The sequence below is a fragment of the Tursiops truncatus genome, chromosome 1 (assembly GCF_011762595.2).
Source record: "Tursiops truncatus isolate mTurTru1 chromosome 1, mTurTru1.mat.Y, whole genome shotgun sequence".
Classification (NCBI taxonomy): Eukaryota; Metazoa; Chordata; class Mammalia; order Artiodactyla; family Delphinidae; genus Tursiops; species Tursiops truncatus.
This window is the reverse complement of record NC_047034.1, coordinates 76,011,618-76,038,111: the sequence shown is the minus strand read 5'-3', so window position 1 is coordinate 76,038,111 and position 26,494 is coordinate 76,011,618. Positions and strand designations below refer to the sequence as shown.

Here is a 26,494-nt window from a genome sequence, read left to right as displayed (position 1 = left end):
TAAATAAATAAGAAATAACCGGGCTTCCCTGGTGGCGCAGTGGTTGAGAGTCCGCCTGCCGACGTGGGGGACACAGGTTCGTGCCCCAGTCCGGGAGGATCCCACATGCCATGGAGCGGCTGGGCCTGTGAGCCATGGCTGCTGAGCCTGCGTGTGCGGAGCCTGTGCTCCGCAACGGGAGAGGCCACAACAGTGAGAGGCCCACGTACCGCAAACAAACAAACAAACAAACAAACAAAACACAAAGAAATAACCATAAATATGAGGAACTGTTCGTACTTAATAGTAGTCATCAAAGAATTGATACTAAAACAATAAAATAACATTTTTTGTCTCCCAACTTAGCAAATGAAAAACAAATGAGACTACTTCAGTGCTGTTGACTGCCATGAAATGGGCCTCACGCTGATGGGGACAATACTTCCAGTAAGCAATGTGTCAAAATATATCAGGAACCTTAAAAATGGTATACTCTTTAGCTTGGCAGCTCAACTTCCAGGAATTGGACCTAAGGAAAAAAACCTAAATACAAAAAAGAGTTGGTTCACAAAGATGGTCACTGAAGCATCAAATGGGCATGGCTGAACAAATGATGACACATCTCACTATTGTCAAGTAGGTATTTTAAATGAAATAGATGAACATTTTTTTTTTTTTTTTTTTGCGGTACGCGGGCCTCTCACTGCTGTGGCCTCTCCCGTCGCGGAGCACAGGCTCCGGACGCGCAGGCCCAGCTGCCATGGCCCACGGGCCCAGCCGCTCCGCGGCACGTGGGATCCTCCCGGACCGGGGCACGAACCCCTGTCCCCTGCATCGGCAGGCGGACTCTCAACCACTGCGCCACCAGGGAAGCCCTTAAATGAAATAGATGAACATTTTTAATGCTTGTGATATAATTTTAAGGAAAAAACCAAAATAAACAATTCTATTTCATGATCACAAGTCTTTTTAATGTTTTTAAAAGACTTAAAAGGAAATATACAGAAATAGTTGTCTTTAGAATTATGGATTCATGTTTTTCTTTTTTTATATTTTCAAAATTTTCAAAGGGTCCTTTTCATAATGGAACAAAACAAATTAAGCTTAACTTTAAAACATACTGTCTCTATAATGTGTAAATAATGCCAGTGTGACTGCTAGGATGAATATGAAGTTGTTTTTGAAATAACTAGTTATTTCATTTTAACTCAGAAGCCATGATGAACTCTCTCTCCTTCTGCATTTCTGGAACCATGAATTTAGTACTTTGGGAGTTTAGCACTTTAGGACTATAGTTTAAAATTTAACTAAATCTCTATACTAATATTACTTTCCCACTCGATTTCAAGCTTAATGAGAGCCAAGATCATATGGTTTTTACATAGTGAACCTACCACCCACTCCCCAGCTCTTCTGCATATAATCAGGACTTCATGATGATGACTGTTTCTCTAATTGGTAAAGAGCTAGTAAGTAGAGTTCAGCTAGCAAAATGATCAAATATAATTGAGACCAGTTACTATAATTGACAGGTAGTTACTAAAAATGCAGTATATTAATACTACTCTCGCCATATTAGGCAGACAAATAAGTGCCAGATGAACCTCAATTCAGAATGTGAACAAATAACCTCTTGGCCATTAAAACCAATCCATTTGAGACCTACTTAGTGGTTCTAGAGGACTTCACATTACCCCTGTATTTCTACAGGCCTGCCCTGGTCCTGGTCCATTTCTCAGAGTTTTAGAAACCCTCATTGGCCATCATCCCTGGCACTGCTCCCACAACCTCCAAAATCATAAAATTTTTACCTTTACCTGTGAGTCACCCAACGAATTGCATGACTTTGGACAACTTATGTGCTTTCAAGGTTTACATTCCCTCTTCTATAACTTAGAGCTACACTGTTCAGTTAAAGTAGCTATTAGCTACATGTGGCTATCGAGCACTTGAAATGTGCCTCCTGCAAACTCAGATATGCTGTAAGTGTAAAATACATATCACATTTTATAGACTTGGTATGAAAATATAATGTAAAATATCTTAACCATCTTTATATTGATTATATGTTTAAATGATAATATTTTGTTAATTAGGTTAAATAAAATATATTATTTAAATTAATTTCACCAATTTTTAAAAAACTTTTTAAACGTGGCTACTAGAAAATTTTAAAGTAAATAACGTGACTCAGGGGCTTCCCTGGTGGCACAGTGGTTAAGAATCCGTCCGCCAATGCAGGGGACACGGGTTCAAGCCCTGGTCTGAGAAGAACCCACATACCGCGGGGCAACTAAGCCTGTGCACCACAACTACTGAGCCTGTGCTCTAGAGCCTGCGAGCCACAACTACTGAGCCCGTGTGCTACAACTACTGAAGCCTGTGCGCTTAGAGCCCGTGCCCTGCAACAAAAGAAGCCACTGCAATGAGAAGTCCTTGCACCACAATGAAGAGTAGCACCCGTTCTCCTCAACTAGAGAAAGCCCGCACACAGCAATGAAGACCCAATGTAGCCAAAACTAAATTAATTAATTCATTTTTAAAAAATTGGCTCACATTATATTCCTATTATATGGCTTATCCTGAGGGACTACAGGACTTCAAAGACCCCTCCTCCTGGATTTAAACAGTCTTCCAGGGAATTCCCTGGCGGTCCAGTGGTTAGGACTCCACGCTTTCACTGCGGAGGGCACAAGTTCAATCCTTGGTGGGGGAACTAAGATCCTCAAGCCACATGACTTGGCAAAAAATGTATATATATATTCTTCCAAAATTTGTTTGGCTTCAAATCTCTGTTTTACCACTTAGTAGCTTTATAACCCTAGGCAGTTATTTAAACTCTCTGTGTTTAGTTTCCTCATTGGTAAAAATGGAGATGATGATAATGATAGTACCTAGCTCCTAGAGCTCTTATCAGTATATGGATTAAATGACTGTACACATGTAATGCACTTAGAACTGTGCCTAGCACTTACAGACTAGTGTTAGCTATTTTCATCATCATTATTATTCACCAAGGAGAGCAAAGTCACAAACTATGCCCTTACTGTTTAAAATACCTAGATGAAAACAGGAAATATCTTGTATAATTCCAAATATAGTGTTGTTTAATATTAAGGGATGTATTATAAATATCCAGGTAGTTCAATGAATTTCAAGCTTTAATTCAGATGGATTATGTTCTATATATCCATTCATTCAACTACTAAGTATTCCTTGGACATCTACTATGTGCTAGGCATTTTTACAAGTATAAACAAAACTAGACAAAAACTGCTGTCTTCATTGGGTTTACATTCTAGTAGAGGGCAGTAAAGCCAATGACCAATAAAGTCAATCTGAACTACTTGGGTTTTTTTAAGATCACATATTCTTGGATATTTAAAAGAGGCCTTAAGGGACTTCCCTGGTGGCGCAGTGGTTAAGAATCAGCCTGCCAATGCAGGGGACACGGGTTCGAGCCGTGGTCCGGGAAGGTCCCACGTGCCACGGAGAAACTAGGCCCGTGCACCACAACTACTGAGCCCGCAAGCCACAACTACTGAGGCCCGCTCGCCTAGAGCCCGTGCTCTGCAGCAGGAGAAGCCACCGCAGTGAGGAGCCCACACACTGCAGCGAGGAGTGGTCCCCACTTGCCGCAACTAGAGGAAGCCCGCCCGCAGCAACGAAGACCCAACGCAGACAAAAATAAATAAAATAAATAAATTAATTTTTTTTAAAAGGCCTTAAAAATAAGCTCAAGAATTATAAAAATTTTCCTAGTTTTTTCCCCATTCCCAGCACCCTTTCAAAAGAATGATAAACCTAATTAGTATTCTGTACCACTGCACCAATTAGTACCTACCCAGAGCTAAGGGGAAAGAAGCTACAACAAAGATGTGTTTAAGCTCATTACTTAAACCAAATGAAAGCGTAAGATTCAGAGAATTCTTTTCATATCTGTTTCAGAGTTTGAGAAAATATACAATCTGATGCAACAGATTATAGGATTTTGCATTTTTAAACTTAGATTTAATTGATGAGAGCAAAATATAAATAGGTGCCACCTAGCAATTCCATCCTATGTGTATACACTAGAGCAGAAAGCAGCAACCTTTTTCTATAATGGGTCAGAAGGTAAATATTTCAGTCTTTGCAGGCCATCTAATCTCTGTTGCAACTACTCACTGGGCCTGAAAACAGCCATAGACAATATATAAACAAATGAGCATGGCTGTTCCAATAAAATTTTATTTATGGACACTGAAACTTGAATTTTCATGTGTCATAAAATATCAGTGTTTCTTTTTAAACTTTTAAAAGCCATTCAATAATGTAAAAACCATTCTTACCTTCTGGATCATACAAACACAGGTGGAAAGCCCTATGGACCAGGCCATAGTTTGCTGACTCCTGCCTTAGAGAACTCTCACACATGCACAAAAACAGCTACATATGAGAACATACGTAACATCATTATGTGGATTAGCAAATAATTGGAAATAACCTAAATAACTGTAATAGGAGGATGATAAATAATATTGGTATAACTGGAGATACTTGTATCAACATGGATAAATCTTATGAACATAACATTGAAAGGGAAACACAAATTACAGTTTAGCTACATGCCATTTATAGAAAGTTTTTAAATATGCAAAAACTATATATTACTGTGCATATTTAGCATATATAATAAAACTATGAAGAAACAGATGGGATTGTTTAACATCAAAGTCATTTACCTGGGCACCTGAGCATGATGGCAGGGTGAGAGACAGGAAGAGAAGGATGCAATTGGAGAAGGGTGCACAGAAGGTTTCAATTGGACTGGTTCATAAATGTCCATTCTTTATACTGTGTTGTATACCTTGAATGTTTAATAATAAATAAAAAGGAATGTGTAGGTTTAATGTGAGTTTAGCAAATGGTTTGTCCTGTTTAGGGGAGGGAGGTTCAATTTTTATTAAAATACCTAAAATCTTAGGCTTCAGCCTGGATGTCTCACACTGAAAAGAGAAAATATTGTTTCATTCTTAAAAAGTGGACTGATCCTTAGGAAAAAAACAGAAAATGGTATTGCATTCTTCCATAGTTAACTAATGTAAATAACTTCAAACAAACTGGTTATTATTTACCTGTTTTGAAGATTCAAAGAGCTGATTCAGACTCTACCTCATTTAATGGGTTCAATCAGCTCTGCCTTTCTGCTGTTAGTCCCCCTGTCCCAGACACATCCTCCACAGCATTACAATGATCCACATGCCCTAGGAATAGCGACTTTCCATCACCTTCTTTGACAGAGCAAATAGAAGTGTAGGTGGCAATGATAGTGTTTCTGTGTGTGAAAAACGTAGCGTGAATTTCCCCCTTTCTCTGGCAAAAGTTCACAGGGCATCATTTATAAAAAGAAGAAAAAAAAAATGCTTGCTCTGCTTTTACTGATTTCAGAAAGAGTAGTCATTAAAACTGCCTTTTGGCCTAGAATTACTTAAACAGTTCTTTAAGGGTCTCCTAAAGTCAGTTATCTTCAAGTAACCTAAATCACGAGCTCCTCTTTAACTTCAAAGAAAGACCCCCAAAGTAAAGTAATATCAGTCACAACTGTTGGGCAGGTACTGCCCTCTAGTGCTTACACTTTTAGAATAAAATTTTTAAATACTGACATATCAAAGTCTGTCAAAAATTAGATAGCGTCCTCTTGACCAAAGATTTTTCAACTTCATACTATTGACATTTGAGGCCAATAAGTCTTTGCTGTGGGGGCAGCCCTGTGCAATGTTGGATGTTGAACCCCAGCCTCTCTACCCACTAGATGCAGTAGCACCCCTACCTCAATTGTGGCAAACAAAAATGTCTCCAGGCATTGCTAAATGTCCCTTGCGGAGCAAAATCGTCCCTGGTTGAGAACTGCTAAAGGCTGTCCAAAACATTCATATTAGTCCTGAAAGTTATAAACAAAAAAAGTCTCTCTAGATTCATTCATTTGAGTGAAATAAAAGAAACTTTCATTTCTGCATGAAAAACAAAAATATAGAGAATTAAGATTTTCAGTTCTTCTCCCCACCCCCAAAATCTTGGCTGGTGGGAAACTCTTTACTCCATTATGTTCCAGCTTCACTTCTTAGATCTATTCACTTCCTTTCAAAGTGCTTAGAAAATAAAGCTTGCACTTCTAGCTGAATATAGGGAACATGATTGGGAAAGGGTGGGGGGAGGTATGAGTGTCTGTACTGTGTTCTAGCAAAATTTAGAGGGTCAGGCAACAGAGAATCTGTATTGGTCGTAAACATAATATGAAAATTCTTATAAAATACCAGAGGATGTTTCAAATCTGGACTTAGGAAGTTTAATTAGGAGGGTTTATTCAGATCTGCTATGAATGACTTTTTCCTCATGTAAGTGCTTTATGTGTGTAAGTCCTGATTCTATGAATTTTAAAGCCTACAAATGACTGAGGACTAGATATTTTAAAAATAAAACGTAGTTTGGACTGACATTGAATGAAACTTCCTCCCCTCATCAAATTTCTCACTGGCCCAATTGGTTTTACTGGAGAAATAAACAAGAAATAAGAATCAATAAACAATTTTAATTCACTTATATAATTAAAAACATATCATTTTTATTAACACATTCAGATCTAATATTTTATTTATTGCTTAGTGAAATTGAAAGTATTAAAGCTCTATAACTGTCAAGCTCTTATTAGCAGAACCTTGGAATGGAAATCTATTTTAGCTGCACAGAGCAGTTTGTGATCACTCCTGACCTCTTAGAGGCTGTTGCTTTGCTGAACGTTCATATTGGTTTCATTCTATCCTCTCCAATTAAATTCAGTTAGAAAGTCTTCTAGTCATATAATAAAGCCAAGGACAAAGAGGTTTTAGGCTCTGATCTTTTAAAGGACAACCAAATGATTCAGAATGCATATTGTTTAAATACAATGTACATGGAAAAGTTAAAAACAACAACATAGAAAAGTTACATGACATGGATCAAAATAAAAAGCTAAAGGAAGGGATTTCCCTGCTGGCACAGTGATTAAGAATCTGCCTGCCAATGCAGGGGATATGGGTTCGAGCCCTGGTCCGGGAAGATCCCACATGCTGTGGAGCAACTAAGCCCGTGCACCAAACTACTGAGCCCGCGTGCCACAACTACTGAAGCCTGCATACCTAGAGCCGGTGCTCTGCAACAAGAGAAGCCACCGCAATTAGAAGCCTGTGGGCAGAATAATTGCCCCACCTCTCCTCCGAAGTCCATGTCCTAATCCCCAGAACCTGTGAATATGCGACCTTACATGGCAAAAGGGATTTTGCTGGTATGATTACATTAACAATTTTGAGATGGGAAGCATATCCTAGATTATCTGGCTGAGCCAAATGCAATCACAGGGTCCTTATAAGTGAAAGAGGGAGACAGGAAAGTCAGAGGAGATAGAATGATGGAAGTGGAGGTCTCAGTGATGCAATAGCTGGCTTTGAAGACGAAGAGGCTACGTGCTGAGGAATGTGGGCCATGTCTAGAAGCTGGAAAAGGCAAGGAATGAATTCCCCACTAGAGCCTCCAGAAGGAACACAGCTCTGCTGACACCTTGATTTTATTCCCATAATACCCATTTCAGGCTTCTGACCTCCAGAACTATACAAAAAGTAATTTGTATTATTTAAAGTGACTAAGTTTGTGGTAATTTGTTGTAGCAGCACTAAGAAACTAATACAGGAACATTTCATTACTCTTTTAGTACTTTTAATATCCTGTTAATTCAGAATTTCAGCATTTGAGTAATTACCTCTCATATTATTACCATGTTCATAATTTTTAAAGGTACAGGGGCTCTCTTTCTCTGGTTGCTAATAACTATCACATTTTACTAAAACATACTTGCTATTCACCTTTAATAACATGAATCTCAAGATTAAAACCTGGAGGCTAGTACACATACAATGAGGAGAATCTGCTCTAGCACTGCAAGACAAATTTAGTGGACATGAAACACGCATTTAAATATGTGGCAATAGCTACCTATCGAATCTCAAGAGACAAAAAAAAGTCCAGTAGCCCAACTACACTGGCTGTTAAACAAGTTGAAATTTGATTCATAAAATAGAATCTGACTTCAAAAGACAAAAATGGCAAAGTTAACAATGCTACTTTGATGTGACCCTTTAGCAGAAAGCTGACCTTTGTAGCAGTTGTTATAAACAAGTTAAGTCATTGTAGGAGAGAACTGAGCTTGATATATTATGAAAAATAGGCCTATCCCTTTCATGTAGGTAGAGAGAACTGGCTGAAATTTTATTCTCATCTCATTTCACTAGTATTTTAACAGTGAAAGCTGTCACTGTGGAGGCTCATCACACAGCACCTGTGGTGCCTCACTTTGATATAGTAATTCCCAATAATCCTTTTGATGGCAAGCATCCATAAACTCTTCCTTTTCATGGAGAAGTATTATTCAGACACTCTTTAAGGAATTATAGTTACAATCTTTAAGGGTTACAATACCTTCAAATAACTAAACAATGGCATATACTCCCAGAAGAAAACAACTTTCCTACCTTTGCCAACCCACTGACAAATTTGGAAAAGATACAATTCCAAACAACGTTCATTACTGCTTATGATTTTGACTCTTGAAACTTTATGAAGAAAACTCTGCATACAGATTATTTTCTCATCTTTTCCAAAGTACTTATGAAAAACAAGAATTTTTAATCCAGATGCTGTTTCCTAAATTGGCCAAAAGGTGTATTCCTTGATTTGAAATGGAAGAAATTATTTTAGCTTAGCACTTGTTGTTTAAGAAAGTAAGCTTCAGAAATTCTCTTGCTTCATCTCCTCCTGTCAGGTTTCAATATCATCTGGTGATTTAAACTTTTAAAATAGTGTCTACAGAGTAAATTAATTCATTACAGAACATCTTCATTATTTTCACCTGGCATCACTTTGGGCATCAAGGTGTCCTTTGTACTAAGCAGTTTAATCTGAATTGGCAATATATGGATTACGTATATATATAGTAATTTGGAGATTTTACTGTATTTCTCTTATGGAATGCTTTATACAATTTATTTTTTCTCCTTCTGTGATACGGTAAAATGCCTCTAGAGAACTTTATGGTTTATGTAACATAAAATTACATAAAAGTGCAACAAGTAAAGTATGAGTTTAAGGAAAAATATTTCAAGTAAAGTAAACTCTAGCTATTTTTAACCTATACTTGAAATTTTTCCCTTCTTGTACTTCTGTAATGAGGCAACTGATAACTAAGGAATTCTAAAAATCTAAACAAGCATTATAAACAAGGCATTGCTGCAAAAGGTGGAAGATGCAAAGACAATTCCTGCCCTCCAGGAGTTTTCATTTTGGTGGGGACCAGAAGAATGATGATAAGAGACTAACAGCCACATCATGTGGGACCTCTAGACAAGCAATCCAAGGATACGTTAGAGAAAGACTGAATCCAGAGGGATCCATAAAAGAAACTGCCCTGACAATGGATAGGATCTTAGTGAATAGAGATGGGGGACATTCCAGGCAAAGGGGAAAGTGTGACCAAAACCAGAGAGATATGGTATACTGTTTTCCAAGGGGTGCTGTAACAAAGTACCACAAATTAAGTGGCTTGACATAACAAAAATCTATTCTCCCATAGTTCTGAAAGATAAATATAAAAAATCAAGGTGTTATCAAGGCCATGCTCTCTCTAAAGGCTTTAGAGGAGAATTTTCCTTGCCTCTTCCTAGCATCTCACGGTTGCCTGAAATCCTTGGTGTTCCTTGGCTTATAGACACATCAGTCCAATCTCTGCCTCCATCATCACATTCTCCTGTGTGTGTCTCTCTTCACATGACTGTCTTCCATGTGTGTCTGTGTCTCTTCTCCTATTCTTATAAGCATACCAGTCATATGGGATTAGGGCCCACCCTAATCCAGGATGACCTCGTCTTAACTACATCTACAAAGATTACATCTACAGAGACTCTATTAACAAATAAGATCACATTCACAGGTACTGGGGGTTAGGACTTGGACATTTGTTTTGGGGGGACACAATTCAACCCACAACATATGGTAATGAGAAGTTCAATGTGGCTAGAAAGTAGACTACATCTTGGGGAAGAATGAAAATAACACAGGAAAGAGTTGTAGAAGACCTTGATGAATAAGCAATGGGTTGTGCCACAGAATTGTTTTTTCATAAATTTATTTGTTTTTTTTTATTTTTTAGTTTTTTGGCCATGCCATGCAGCTTGCAGGATTTTAGTTCGCCAACCAGGGATTGAACCCAGGCCCCGGCAATGAAAGCCCAGTATCTTAACCACTGGACCACCAGGGAATTCCCCCGCAGAATATTTTTAGGTAAAAGAGTATTACTAATGAAACTACCCATTTGGGAAAATTAAGTTGTCATTATTATGTAAAACTCATGTGAGAAAAAGACACAATAACATGCAGAGAGTTACTTTAGGAATAGAACATGTTTGTGATGCCTCAAATAAAATGGTCTCATAAGGTTTATAAAGAATAGGACATACAAGAGAGACTGGTTATAGGAGATAAGAAATGAGGTAAGACAGAATTTGAGGACTCGGAGAATAGTGGTATGATTATTATCATTAGTATGTTAGTTGTATTGCATTTTAACACCAGTTCTCTGACACTAACTGGGTGTCCTACCATTCGACTCTGACACTATCTACTGAGAGTTAGTGCAGACCCCACAAGTTAAGGGCAAAGTCCTTCACAAGATTGCCCCCATTTCAGACACCAGCCACCTGCACATCTGCTGACTACAAATTCTCAGGTTTCTTACAACCCCTCAGGTTTGATAATTTGCCAGAACAATTCACTGAATTCACTGAAAGCACTGTAGTTACAATTAAAAGTTTATTATAAAAAATACCATTCAGGAATAGCTAAATGGAAGAGAAACATAGGACAAGGTCTGGGGTGGGGGACGGGAGGAGGGGGACACATGCCTTCTCCTTATGCAATCCAGTGCATCACCATCCTGGCACATTAATGTGTCTATGAATCAGGAAGCTCCACTGAGCCTCAGATCCAGAATATTTATTGGGGTTTCACTGCATAGGTATGATTGACTAAATCACTGGCCACGTGACTGAATCCAATTTCCAGTCCCTCTCCCCTCCCAGGAGGTTGGGAGTGGGGGTTAGGGGAGTGGGGTTGAAAGTTCCAATCCTTTAATCATGTGCTAGGTCTTTCTGGTATGGCCAGTCCCTCACTTGAAACTATCCAAGGTCCCACCAAGAGTCATTTCATTAGCATAAATTCAGGTATGGTAGAAAGGGGCTTGTAATGAATAACAAAAGATACTCAGGAAATTCCAAGTTTTTGAAGCTTGTGCCAGGAACTGGCGACAAAGACTAGATATAGTCTTTATTACATTACATGCATATTAATAACAAATATTTATTAAGGACTTGATCTGCAACAGGTACATTTAACTCTCACAAAGCCTTATTATTATCATCTCCATTTTACAAATTAGGAAATTAAGTCTCAGGGATCATATGAGCCCCAACTTCATAACACTAGTAAATGGTAAAGATTCGAAGTCAGTTCAGTTTACTCCAGAGCCCATGCTGGTAACCACAATGCATACTTCCTTACTGTGTACCCTTGGGCAAATCACTTTACCTCTCCAGACTATCTAGTAAAATGAAAAGGCTATGATTACCAATGCTCCTTTCAACTCCAGTGTTTCCCTTTTTCATTTAAATTATTTCAAAACACCATAATATCCTACTTATGAGTAAAGAATAATTTACTATTACTCTGTTGTTGGACATTTAGGCTGCTTCCAGTTTTTCCTTAATATAATTAACCCTGCAGTGAACATCCCAGTGCACTCACTATCTGCTTTACAGATTATTTCCTTAGAATAAATTATTAGAAATAATCCTATCTAAATATATTTCAGTAATAAGGATTTTTTTTAATTTTGTTAATCTAATGAGAATTTTTAATTATCATTTTAATATACCTGCTTTTAAAAAGCAATATTATGCTATAATAGGAATTTAGGGAAAAAAATAACACATTTTATTTTAACTTGATTTCTTTAAAAATTTTTATCACTAATTTTTTAATATCAGGTCTACGTCTTCTTATCTTCATAAAATTACATTTGTCAATGATAATAACAATTCATAAGAAGAGAAGATAACACATTATACTTATACCTGATTACTTTTAAATTGTAACATCTTATTCACAGATGTATCCCTAGGGCTTAGAACACAGAAATCAATAAGTACTTATTGAATGGATAAACTTGTCTTGGTCTTTTTGTTTATTCTTTTAGACTAACTTTATAAAAAATTTTCAGTTCCTTCAGTTCCCCCCTAAAAAACCTCCATAAGGAATTTAAATGGGAATTGTATTGAATTTTTAAGTTGATTTAAGATGGTGTGAAATCTTCAAAATGTTTAGGGTTTCCATCCAAAACTTAGCATGCCTCTCCTTTCATTCAGTGGTGAAAAACTAAGGGTGTTTCTATTAAAGGGTGTTTCCAATATTTTTTCTCTCTGGTAATAATTTGATAGTTTGGATTATATAGGTCAAACACATTCCTCAATAAAAGCATGCCTATGAATTTTATTTGTTGATAAGTGAATGAGATATTTTTCATTACGTTTTCTACCTAATTATTGCCAGAATAGTAGAGTGATTTTTTTTTCCTGAACTACTTTATTAATTCAAATGTTCAGTTTAACATAAAAATTCTATCATCTATTTCCCCCTAGGATTTAAACCACTTATTTATTTACTATCTTATTGCATGAGTCAGAAATTTCAAAACAATTTTAAATTATAGTGAGAGACTAAATATAAAAATGGATAATGGCCAGACCATATAGAAAATAGAAACCTGACCCACCAGCTGCACCCACCTGCCCAGGAAACCAACCCCTTATCTACAATAAACAACCCAGGAAGCCAGCCTGCTATGTCAGACTTGCAGGAAGCCAGGCTGCTATCTATAGTGACAATCCAAGTAGCTAAACAATAACTTCTCTAACAAATGGCTCAAAATGGCCAGGACTTCATTAATAACTGACAGCTTCCCTAATTTTGGTCCCCACTTCCAATGTGGAACCAACCATAGAAAGCCAAATATGCACCCCTAACCAATCACATAGGATGCCCCATTTCTAGTTAGCCTGCCTACAAGCTTCTCCACACCAGCAGCCTCCAATCAGCGCACACCTGAAGCTTTCCCTTTTTCCACTATGAAGCTTTCCCATTTCTGCACCTGATTTTGAGTCATTGACAAAACTCAGGTAACAGAGGCTGATTCCTTTGCTATAGCAAGCTCAGAATAAATAGCCTTTGCTTTTCTCATTTGGTTGGTCTTCATTTATTTGCACAGGCAATAGCGGGCTTCCTTAATTTTGCTCCTCATCTTAATGGAAACATCCTTAATTTTTTTTGCCATTAAGAATAATACTGTTATTTTAAGAATGGATAAACAACCAGGCCCTATTGCATAGCACAGGGAAATATATTCAATTTCCTGTGATAAACCGTAATGGAAAAGAATATAAAAAAGAACGTATGTATATGTATAACTGAATCACTTCGCTCTACAGCAGAAATTAACACACCATTGTAAATCAACTATACTTCAATTAAAAAAAGAAAGAAAGAAAGAAGAATACTGTTATTTTGAAAAATATTTTTATCATGTTGAGGTATCCTTCTATTCCATTCCTAATAAGTACTTAAAATAGAATGTTTACTTTTTATCAGATATCTTTTCAGCATCTGAAAAGATCTTGGATTTTTCATTTTCTATGTTTTAAGATTAGATTTCTTATTATTAAGCCATCCTCAAATTTCTGAGATAAGCATTTCTCAGTTGTGATTAATTATTCTTTCAATATATTTTAATATTTATTTGCTTGTCTTTTTATTTAAGATTCGCAGTCTATATTTATAGGCAAGACTCATTTTTAGTATTCAGTACTAATCTTACTAGTTTTATTTTCCAATGGATAATTTTATTTTCAGACTGAGAGGGCATCTTTTAGGTACTTAAAAAAGATGAACCAGAATGTTAGCAGCCACCTATAATTATAAAGGAATAATAAACAAATGCCTCACCTTCAAAAGTATAACAACATGGGGCTTCCCTGGAAGTCCAGTGGTTAAGACTCCAGGCTTCCACTGCTCGGGGAGTGGTTTCGATGCCACAGGCCAAGCGGCACGGCCCCAAAAAAAAAAGAGTATAACAACAATTCAAATGTATTCAAAAGTGAGGTGAAAATAAACCTACTTGCAAATATCCGGTTTAATTAAATAGAAAACCATTATTTTAAGCATTGTCTTTATTGGAAAATTCTCTACTGTAGAGAACCATAGTACTCAAGCTAGAGAGAAAAGTCTATTGATATTACAGACAAAACTTAAGACTTCTCAGAAATAAGAATAGTAAATACATAAAATAATGCTTTCTTTTAACGTTAACCTGTTCCTGTATTAAATGAGAGTATATGTTTTGCATATCAAATTAATATATGTTTGGGCTCCCCTGGTGGCACAGTGGTTAAGAATCCACCTGCCAATTCAGGGGACACGGGTGCAAGCCCTGGTCCCGGAAGATCCCACGTGCCACAGAGCAGCTAAGCCTGTGCGCCACAACTACTGAGCCTGCACTCTGGACCCCGTGAGCCACAACTACTGAAGCCCGCGTGCCTAGAGCCCGTGCTCCGCAACAAGAGAAGCCACCGCAATGAGAAGCCCGTGCACCGCAACGAAGAGTAGCCCCCACTCGCTACAACTAGAGAAAGCCCGTACACAGCAACGGGACCCAACACAGCCAAAAATAAATAAATAAAATAAATTAATTTTTTAAAAAATTAATATATGCTTAAAATCTGACTTCATGAAGTTTACTATCCTGCTGTTAATGATATTAATATTTTTAAATAATTAGACATAAGTAAAATATAACCATAAAAATTTAATATCTGCTAAAAAGGAGATATCAAAAATCACTGGCAAAGGGATAGATGATTCAATAATAAATAGTGCTGGAAAAACTAACAATTTGGGAGCATGGAGAGACAAAAAAGAGTGTCCAAAGAATGGGCCCAGGGGCTCCCCCAGGGTTGCCTGACAATGAGCTGGCTGGTATCTGGAGGTGCCTGATCTCACCTTCCTCCAAAGTCTCCAACTGCTGGACAGCTAGTGTTTCCAGCAGCTCCCTAAAGAGCTGGCACCCAAGCTCAGGCTATTTGACACCCAAATTCAGCTCCACTCTCAGCCCACTCCCATGTTTGACCACAGCACACCTGGTGCACTCAAGCAAGTACATCACTCTCCTGGAGAGTGAGTGCATGGCCCCTTGCATCCTCCTGAACCTTCTATTTATGAATTCCTGCTTGAACCAAATAATACTTGGTGTTGATTGCCTGAGCCCTTTGCTTGAGGAAATGGGTTTAAACCCTGACCTCACATTATGCACCAAAACTAATTCTGTAAGGTAAACAAAATAAAGTCAGTAAAATAAAGTTAACAACAACAACAACAAAGGTTAATAAAAATAAATCAAGACAATGAAAAGCTAGAATAAAGTAGAATTAAATGATTTTCAAATCTCTGGAGGGTGAGACAAATTTCTAGGTTTCATAAGAAGAAGATAAATCACAAATAAAAACACTAATTGATTTACTACTTACTACATAAATATTTTAAACATTCATATAACAAAAAGACAAAGAGAAGAAATATTTCATCTAATACGACAAAAGGTTAAAATCCCTATTACATAAAAAATTAATACAATTGATTTTTTTAAATCAAATCATTGAAGCCTAATTGATAAAGGTTATAAACAATCTACAAAGGACCATGCAACCAGTAACCAAAAAAATGCAAATGAAAGCAACAACAAGGTACCATTTTAACCTACTTTTCCTCCTACTTTTCTGACAGCTCCTTCTTAGGCTCTTTTGCTCTTCATCTCCCCAACCTCTGTATGTTGAAGTGCTCTAGGAATTCAATAGTATTTAGACTCATTACCTAATGACCTCAACCAGTCTCATGGCTTTACATAGCACCTATTTATCACTGATTCCCAAAATTTATATCTCCAATTCAGACTGGAATATCCAGCTGCCTACTTGCCATCTCCACTTGAATTTTTAACAACAGACTCAAACTTAATGCAAATATATCTCATTCTGTACTACTGATAATGCCCCTCTCTCCCAAACCAGATTCTCCTGCAGTCTTCTCCTTCTCAGTTGATGGCAACTCCATTCTTCCTGTTGCTCAGGCCACAAATCTTGGTACCATCTTGACTCCTCTCTCTCATATGCCACATCTCAGCAGTCAGCAATTTCTGTCAGCTCCACCTCCAAAATACACCCAGAATTCAATTCACTTCCCCCACCCCCACCAGGATCCAAGCCACCATCATCTTTCACCTGGATTATTGCAATAACCTCTTAACTGGTGTGCTGGCTTCTGTCCTTGCCCCTCTTCCTCTGTTCTCAGGAGAGTAGCCATAGTGAACCTCTTAAAACCTGAGGCAGATGCTCTCACTCCTTTGCTCAACTCTCCAATAGTTGCCCATTCCCATTCAAAGTAAAATCCAAAGACTTTACAAGCCCTACATGATCTATTCCCTTCTTACCCTACCTCATCCCTTATCGCCATGACTCCATCTAATATTGCTATCCCTCTTGCTTACCTTCTTCTACTCATGTGACTCTGGTGTCCCTCTAACCACACAAGCCATGCTCCTACCACAGAGCCTTTGCATTTGCTATTCTTTATCTGGAATGCTCTTACCAAGATATCAAATCGCTCACTTTCTAATTTCCTTTGGGTCTTTACTAAAAATTTGCCTTTATTTTCCTCCTCCCCTTTCCTTCATTTCCTGGCAATTCAGTCTTAAAGGTATTCAGTGGGGGCAGAACAAGGTACACTGGCCCATAGTGGTGTGTCAGAGCCAAGCAGGACCAACAGGGCACCCATGCAGAGGGGTGGCCTGGCATATGGGGTGTCAGACCTGAGCAGGGTGAAGACATGCTTACATGGAGTGGTGGAGCCCATATTGAGCCCATACTCAGTCAGAAGGGCATCGAGGCAGGGGAAAGGGTGGCAGCGGAAGAAGAGATTATTTATACACAGAGGGTTTGATCAAATAAGTAAATACATTGAGGATAAAGACAGCTAATTTCCCACTAATACAGTATAGAGGTACAAAGATGGAAAGGGATAAAACTAGAATGAAAACTGAAGTGTTGGATTGAAATTGAAGTGAACTCATGGTTTTCAATACAGTTATAGTATAAATATAGTATAAATAATAAACATAGTATAAATAAATATATGTATATATTGTTTATATATATGTATATGTATACATACAAAAATATTCTCGGTCCACTGAAAGTACCTGGAAGGAGCAAAATGCCAATAGCAATGAGCATACCTAGCGCACAGAGTGTGGCTTCAAGATAGCATTCTCAAGGGCTCCTTGGAGAAATGCCTGATTCCAGGGTTGGGGCAGGAAAGTACAAGATAAGCCTGGAACATCTTGGTATGCCAGAAAGCAAGGACATGTTCAAAGAATGATCGGGACATGATGAAAAGACACAGAAGCTTAGCTTGAAATGTTCCAACAGGAAAATGTGAAAATAGTTTTACCACCAAAATAATGATACTAGCTCACTGATTAAAACAGGAAACTATGAGCTCATATAGACATAGACAAATAAACTGAAAATTTGATGAGAAATGTCATCAAGTATCTCCCCACAAAACACTTAATTACAAAGAGAAGACGACTAACTTTAAAGTGGCGAAGTTTGGAAGACACCATTTAAATCAAGTGATCAAAGTAAACAGTATCAGTAATGGGCCAAATAGAAATTATGTGCCATCTGATAAGATACAACAAGAATACAGCATTGCTTCTGTGATATTCCTGCCAAAAATGTATAACCTTAAGTCTAATCATAAGGAAACAGCAGACAACCTAAATTAAGGGCTATTCTACAAAATAAGTGGCCTGAAATTTTCAACAGTGTCAAAGTCATAAAAGTTGAAGAAACACTGAGAAACTGTTTCAAACTGAAGGAGACTAAAGAGACAAGATAACTAAATGTAACAAGTCATAACGGAGAACTGGATCTTTTTGCTATGAAGGGCATTATTGAGACAACTGACAAAATTTGATGGGGGGGTAGGGATGAGGATAAGACAGTAATAATGTATCAGGGTTAATATCCTTATTTTGATGGTTACATTTTGGTTAAGTAAAAAAACGTCTTGGGCTTCCCTGGTGACACAGTGGTTGAGAGTCCGCCTGCCGATGCAGGGGACACGGGTTCGTGCCACGGTCCAGGAAGATCCCATATGCCGTGTAGTGGCTGGGCCCGTGAGCCATGGCCACTGAGCCTACGCGTCCGGAAGCTGTGCTCTGCAATGGGAGAGGCCATAACAGGGAGAGGCCCGCGTACCGCCAAAAAAAAAACAAAACAAAAAAAGTCTTTGTTTATAGGAAAGACACCCTGAAATATTTGGGGAAGGTGGAACATTATATAGGTAAGTCACTGACTTTCAAATGGTTCAGGAAAAAAAAGGTTTTGCTACTATGCTTGCAAGTTTTCTGTAGGTTTGTGATTTAAATTTAAAACATTTTTTAGAATTTTGTCACTTATTCAAATGAAACCTTTACTAGCCACTCTAAAATGCTCACCCCAATGACACTTCACGTTCTCTTTCCTGCTTTAGTTTTCCCCTTTAGCACACATATTTCATTTATTTATCTAGTTGACTGTTTCACCCAGGAGGATCTATGAGGGCAGGAATTTTTGTCTGTTTTATTCACTGCTGTGTCATGAGTGCTTAGAACATTGCTGGAACACAGCAAGTGCTCAATAAATAATGAAAAAATAAATGGATAAGCCTGTTAAATAAATGTTTGAAGAAAGATATAACCATTACAAGGATGGGTGAAATAAAACTGTTACTCTCATCATCAATGATAGTTTGTTAAAAATCCTTTTGGAATTGAAAGTCATAAAAATATTAATATCCTTTAACCTATAAATTCCACTTCTGGGAATTTATTCTAAGGAACTATCCTAAAATATGGGGAAGTAATCACAATGTCAAGGTGTTCACTAGAGTGAAAAACAATAATAAAGGAGAGAGAGAGATAAATATTCAAAAAGCATTGGATAAAGTATGCCATACCCACAGATTAAAATTCTATTTCAAATCCCGCCATCCTCTGAGCCACCTCTCGCAGTCAGCGCGTCCCAGCGCATTCCCTCCGTGCCCCTCCATCTGTACCCACATTTACACCTCCACACACACCCGAAGCCACAAAGTATACTCTGCGCGTTCCAACTGCACTCTGTTTTTACCTTCCTGGGAAACCCCACACTCCACCCACCTGGACCAGGCCCTGGCCCTCGCCCCAGCCTGCAGCCGTCCCCTATGCTGTTGAAAAGAGAACATTTCCGGATGGAGGGGCTTGGGTAAATGGGCCAGTTTCCCCATCGCAGGGTGCTGGCAGTTGGGCTGGGTCCGAGAGACCGGTGCCCTGAGTCTGTTCTTCAGGGGAGAGGCTCCAGGTACAGGCAGCGATGGTCTCCTGAGACGAATTCTAGACACCTCACTACTGCTGGGAGGAACAACCGGCCCCAACGATGTGCGTTCGGGTTGCTTTGGCCTTGGACCTTGGGGCCCCATGGTTCCTGGCCAGGGGCTCACGTCACTGCCCCAGAAGAGACTTGCGCCCCTTGCGTGTTCAGTTCACTCCCCCGTTCTGGCCTCCGGCTGTCCTGCCCCTGCACAGCGTCGGAGCCAGAGCCCTGTCCCGGACACCTGGCCACAGGCCCTGAGCCAAGGCGGCGCTGCACTGTGACTCTGAGTAGGAGGGAAGGTACTGAGGAGGACTGGGGTTTGCTTAATAGGTGGGATGAGCCACACTCCTCACGAAGGAGTCTGGGACAAGGGGCCTCCAACACTGGGGCACCCAGGTGTAAAAGAAAAAACAATTAATTAATATATTAATTTAAAATAAGGCTATAGGTATAAAGTTTCAATTATGCAAGATGAAAAAGTTCTACAGACCTGCTGTACAACATTGTGTTTATAGTTAACAATGTAGTTAAATTTTAGTTAAAATTTTGTTAAGAGGGTAGATCTCATGTTGGTTTTTTATCACAATAAGAAAAAGGCTATAAAATATATATAACTACATGTAAAGGATGTTTTAAAAAATCTATCATGCCAATCTGTGTATGAGTACAGATATGGAATTAATAAACACATTAAAAAATTCTATTTCATTTGAAATTCCATTTGTTTTGAAATTTCATTTCATTTGAAATTCTGAAAATGCGGGAAACTGCTTTTTTTAATGTATTATTACATGAAGGGAAAAAACAAACAGAATATAGATTTACAGTCTATTAGTCCAACTAAATAAAAATATGCACTTTAATAAGCAATTATTGTATTGGGGCAAATTTTGTTCTTCTCTATTTTCCAAATTGTTGGTAATATGGTTGTAATTTACATTCTTAAAATACATCTATAATAAATTTGTATTTACTTTTAGAAAACACATCATGGATGAAATTAGCTAGATATAGAAAGTATTAACCCCATGAAAGAATAACTGTTTGGCTGAAGAGATTAGGAACATACAAACCAAATATTGACTAGTCTGCATTCAAATATGACTAAATATAAAAGAGGTAAAAAAAATTTAAACCTGTTTGAATAAAATGTTAATAGAAAAAAGTGATTTACATAAACTCAAAAGAAGAATTTGGCAGTATCAGTGTATTACTGCTGATGCAAGACATGTTAAATGCAACAAACTCTAAAACCACCAAAAAGGTACACTCTACTGGATCAGGGTAGGTTCATCATGCTTGTCAGGCCAATAAAGTATCCTTCAAGACTATCCAGCACCCCCCGTTCTGATTCCATGCTCACCAGAGAGTCTTCTGATTATTATCTTGGCCTCCCGGTTAACTTCTTCTAGGAAAGGCATATCCTAGACCTTCACATAGCCACATAAGTACTTGAAATAGGGCTAATCTGAATTGACATGTGCTGTAGGTATAAAATCCACCCCTGATTTTGAAGACTCTGTATGAAAAAACAAATAAATAAACTACCTCAGTAATAATTTTCTTGATTACCTGTTGAAATTATAACATTTTGGATAAGTTGGGTTAAATAAAATATGCTGTTAAAATTAATTTTACCTGTTTCTTTTTATTTTTTTAATATGGCTAAAAAGAAAATTTTAAATTACTTTTGGGGCTCACATTTGTGGATATTATTATATTCCTATTGAACAAGAACACTGAACAAGAATACTGCAGTTGGGACTTCCCTGGCAGTCCAGTGGTTAAGACTTCACCTTCCAATGCAAGGGGTGTGGATTCAATCCCTGGTTGGGGAGCTAAATCCCACATGCCTTGCGGCCAAAAAAACAAAACATAAAACAGAAGCAATACGGTAACAAATTCAATAAAGACTTTAAAAATGGTCCACATCAAAAAAATCTAAAAAAAAATAAAAGAACACCACAGTCAATGTAATTATACCATCTCCCTATAAAGCAATAAATTGACCCTCTGGTTTAGACATTAGCCTCTTGTGAGTTTTCATGGCACAAGCCTGTCCCTCACAGGCTGATCAACTTTGCGTTGACAAAATTAAGCCATGCTAAATGGAAGATGAGACCTTCATTGAAGTGAGCAAGTCAAGGTTCTGGCATCCTCTGAGCTTCCTGGGCACAAGTTGTCAGCTCAGTCATTTCTCTACCTTCCATCATTTTCTCTCTCAGTTCATAATCTTGTGTTTAGACTGTGTTTTTCAAAGGATAGGGTTGTGTATTATTTATCTTTGTTTTCCTAGCACTTAGGTGCTTTAAACAAAGATATTAAAAAGTTTGTTAAATGAACATTTTTCTACATCCTTTGCCTTTGATCATAGCTACAGGCCTCCTTGCCTTGAAATACTGTGCATAACCTCCTCACTTCTTCATCCGTTAACTGCCACTTATAAAGATTGAACACATAAAAACCTGAAAGTGAACTTATACAGTCACGTGAGCTAAAAACAATAATATCTAATGTGGAGTGAAAGCTTCATAAGCACCACAGCACACTATATTATCAAGGACAGAGCCTTAGAGACAGACTACAGAATTGATATTTCATCATTATGCAATGACCTACATTATATGACCTCTTATTTGTCCCTGAACTCCAACAGCAACCTGAGGCTAATATAAAACAGTGGTGGAAGGGAAAACAGATGACACAAAAAGAAAAGGAGGTTTATTATGGGATCAGTGTAATGATTTGGCTTCATAACATAGACCAGATGGCAATAGCCCCTTTCTCAGCAGGTGGCTTCTCAATGTCCTATGGGTTGTAAAAAACAAATTCACTATCAACCTCCTCTGCTAATAATTATTTCTGAGTACTGTGGCAGTATCAAAACCATGGTGAAAACACACACAATCCCTCAACACAAGGAGAACTAAATAAATAAACTTCTAAATATTTACTTCTGACAAAAGGAAAATCCTCTTCTGAGAAATGCTGTTACCTAACAGATCTTGGCTTCTAAAAAGCCAGGTATGTTCTCATCTTTTATTTTAAATGAAGAAGATGGCCTTTGTTTTACCCAATTTTTTGGCTGTTTTGCAAAAGCCATTGAAAATGCCTGAGAAAGGATTGGCATCAGTTTTACTGAGGTTTAATATTTATAGTTGCTAATTCTGTAAAATCATGAACGCTTTTTCTTTTTTTTTTTTCTTCACCACGCGGCTTGTGGGCTCCTAATTCCCCCACCTGGGATGGAACCCGTGCCCTCTGCAATGAAAGGGTGGTGTCCCAACCAGTGGACTGCCAGGGAATTCCCCATCCTTTAATATTTTTATAAAAATTGTGTATACAAGAATTCGTTTGCCTTCATTTTCCATACCTCCAAAGAAACCTTTCTGGTGTACAAGACAAACTGAATCAAATAGTCTCTGAAAGGTGACTTACCGATTCCAATAAAAAGTATAATTTGATGACAATTTCTCTTCAATAGTTTGAGACACTTCTAACAAACTACAATTCAGTTGCCTTAACTAAAAGCCTGCAAACTGACCTTTACAAAATTTTCCCAGTAGAAGCGTTCTTTCATTCTAGGAGACAGAAAAGATCGTACATATGTTACAGCTCTTTATCATTTTACATATGGGCTGAGCGTCATCTTTTAGTGACTTCCCTCCAGATAGTTGGTTGCTCTAATATTTTCCAGAATTGATTCGTCCTTAGGTACCGACTTGACTGAACTATTAAGGCTCACATCAATCCAGAAATTCTGGCTTTAAGATAGGGAAAATGGGAATAGGAACCGCAGAGCTGGCTAACTCCTAGGGACAAGAAGCAAAGTTCACCACCAAACGAAGGTCACTCAAGTGCAAACTTGAAGCAGAAAGGCACAAGGAGAGGGAGAAACAAAGTGGCCTCAGCTCGAATCGCATTTAGAGATCTAGAAAACAGACATAACACATCTCAGTTTATAGTCGTTAAATCGGATGATATTCGTGAATGTGGGACTAAGAATCATGCAATATTTGAAAAGTAGAAAGGAAACAGAAGCTCTGTAAACCGTTAAGCGAGGGCTGTAAAACGTGAGTAAAGAAAAGGAAGGTCGTAAGGACCCCACCTTCCGGGAGAGTTCCAGTCCGCGTTAGCTGGCGGACTCAGGAAGAGGAGGAAGAAGAGGAGGGAACACTTCAGCGGGACCCTTGGCGCCCAGGCTCCCGGCGCGACTTGGAGCAACTCGCTGACGCATGCGCAGCTCCCTGACCTAAAGACGAGGGGGCGCCCCGGCCCTCGTTTATCTAGAGGCGGGGAGGGCGGGGCGAAGACACGTGACCGGGTTGCGGCATTTCTGGCCCAATCCGAGGCGTCTCGGAAAGCGCCCTTGCACAGCAATTCGGGTGGCCCCTGTTCGTCCGTAATTTCCTGGCTATTTGACTCCGCTCTTGAATCTAAGAATTTAGTTTGTCAGAACTTTCTTCCGTGTGTTCCGTGAATGAAATTAGTGGCACACTCTAAAGTGACTGGCGCTTTTTATTTATTTTTCTCTATAACTAGAGTGTATTTCTGTAATTTCAAGTCCTGTTGCTCTCTCCCCAGCACGCTCAGGTCCTCTTCCTACTGCGTGAGACTCCAGAATCGCTGGAGGGCGCCTTTATGTAAAATCAATCCCCTAGGAAGAGAAAAACTGCTTTATATCTCAGTGGTAGAGGATTAGGGAAATTCAGGTAAAAATTTGAAGAGGCAAGTGTCCCACAGGACTACCACAGATAGCCTCAAAGACATACCCTAAAAGACTACTTTATTTCAATATAAGCATTTAAGTAAAATCTCCCGCTCTGTTTATTCCAGGCTGCTATCAAGAATCTGAAGCAATGATACTGGGATAAGATTACCTGCAAGATGTGGTTGGTTCGCCCCAGAGGAGTGTTACGAGAAACAGGTTTTAGAGAAACTCAGTCTTAAAGCTGGAGTCCTTGAAGTGAGAAGGGCATGGAGTAAAAGCAAGATGGATGGGGCTGATTTCTAGGGTTCTGATCCATCATGAACTGACTTTTACAGCCCAGGAACCTTGGCATTGGGAAATCAAGCAGTACTGCAAAAGGATAAGATGCCAAATATGTCGAAACAATAAAAAAAGGAAATTTCCCTCCACATATCGCAATATGGATAGCTTGGTAAAAATAAGACCCCTCACCTGGAATCCTGTTCAGGAAGAGTTCACTCATTTCCTACAAATAATAAATCCTCAACACTGCAGAAATGAGTCTGTTCATAACTCAGAATATTCTCAGAAAACGGGGACGGGGTGCACAGCTAAAAGCTCTGAACCTGCACTGGCTTTTCTGCTAGAGTTGCAGCGTGATGGTAATTGCTGCTTCCCTTGCAGACACTAGCTTCCTCTGTTGCTGCTGTCATTGGTTCTTAAGAAATATAGTTGCTCCAACTTCAGTTCCTTCCATGATACTTATAGATTCTTCTACCAACCCTAGTATTCCTCAGACACAGCTGTCTATATAAATGACATTGAGCTCCATTGAGTACACTGCTACTGGCTTCTTGGTGCCAAGAGAAGATGACTGTGGGAGAAAATGCCTTCCAGTGGAGAAACCCAATAGCCTCTGTGAGTTAATTCTGGAGCTGTGGAGTGAGTCTAACCAGGAAAAGTTACAACTAAAGTGGAGGGCACAGGTCATGGCCTTCATCTGCAAGATGGTGCCGTCTGAGTATTTAATAGGAGAATCAGAGAAAATAGGGAACTGTTTACAAAGTCACTTCTTGAACAGCTAGAATGAGTTGTTTTCACCAGTGTTGTGTGCCTATTTGGTGGCGTCAGTATTGACAAGTAATGTGGATGTGTCCATTTTATAAGTAACCAGGTACAAATGATGCCTCAACAAAAATCTAAATTATTTGTAAATATTCATAACATTGAAAGTCATACTTGCTTCTGATTCCTACTCAAGCAGAACTGCTGTCATGGGATAACCCTGCTTCAGGGTCTTACCACCCAAAAAAGTGGCTAGATTTGTATAAAAGTATTTTACCAATATATAAAGCCTTTTTAAAGATTCTCCTGGAAATCATTTTGTAATTTCCATTTTGTGGTAGAATCTGTTCTCCTTCAAGTTAGGGCTCTTCATTAGACTAGTAGTAACACAAGTAGCTGCCTCAGGCCAAATTACCCAAGCCTGGTTCTCAAATCTTAGGCTGATTAGTACATGAAGAAGGAATACAGTAGTAGAATGCTATTATTAAGCAACAGCTGCAGAATATCATTGCATCCAGTACTAGGAACAACAGAGGGGAAATTTTCAGCAACAGGGAGAATAAATGTCACGTGTTCCAAAGCCTCTCTTTAAAATATAGAACAAGGAATAAACAATACATAAAAGTATTTTTGAATCACAATCTGTCACAGAATTGCTTCTTTACCTTCACAATCTGTCACAGAATTGCTTCTTTGCCTAACACCTCCACCAAAAACTTTTAGTGTATTTCTACAATCTTCTTTAACCAAGAGGGGAAAGGCTTTGAATATTTTAAGCCATAAAACCAAAAAATACCATACTAATTTCAATAAATAATTCCTGCAGTTGAAATATACTTCAATATTTTCCATCTGTCAGGAAGCAGAATTCCATAATTAAAATACCTTTTCGATATTAAACTGTAAAGCAATCATGAAAACATTACTTAACATTACACTTATGCCTTGACTTTATAAAATAGATTCGAGTTGTCTACAAATGAAACATTTTAAAAATCACTTATCACAGGAAAGCCAAAATGAGAGCAGAAAAAAATGTTTGAATCAGGTTGGATTTACTCAAGGTTAACATGCAAGAATTATTTATACTTACATTACCTAAGGACTCTGAAGGTAAACATTATACAGTATTAATGGA

The 26,494-nt window shown here is 38.3% G+C and overlaps 1 long non-coding RNA gene across 5 annotated transcripts in view; it reads right to left on the bottom strand.

The window, feature by feature from the left end:
* The window catches only part of LOC117309655 (uncharacterized), a 72,731-nt gene extending 48,888 nt beyond the window's left edge, over window positions 1-23,843 (bottom strand). For 3 of the 5 annotated variants that reach the window (XR_004523965.2, XR_012333348.1, XR_012333349.1), the window contains exons 1-3: window positions 23,710-23,843; window positions 23,040-23,182; window positions 20,965-21,120 (exon numbers count right to left, since the gene is read on the bottom strand). This is a non-coding gene — a long non-coding RNA (uncharacterized lncRNA). Of the gene's footprint in view, window positions 1-14,097; window positions 14,161-20,964; window positions 21,121-23,039; window positions 23,183-23,709 lie in introns of all 5 variants that reach the window. The other 2 variants (XR_012333347.1, XR_012333342.1) reach the window with 1 other exon arrangement.
* Between the last annotated feature and the right edge of the window lie 2,651 nt (window positions 23,844-26,494).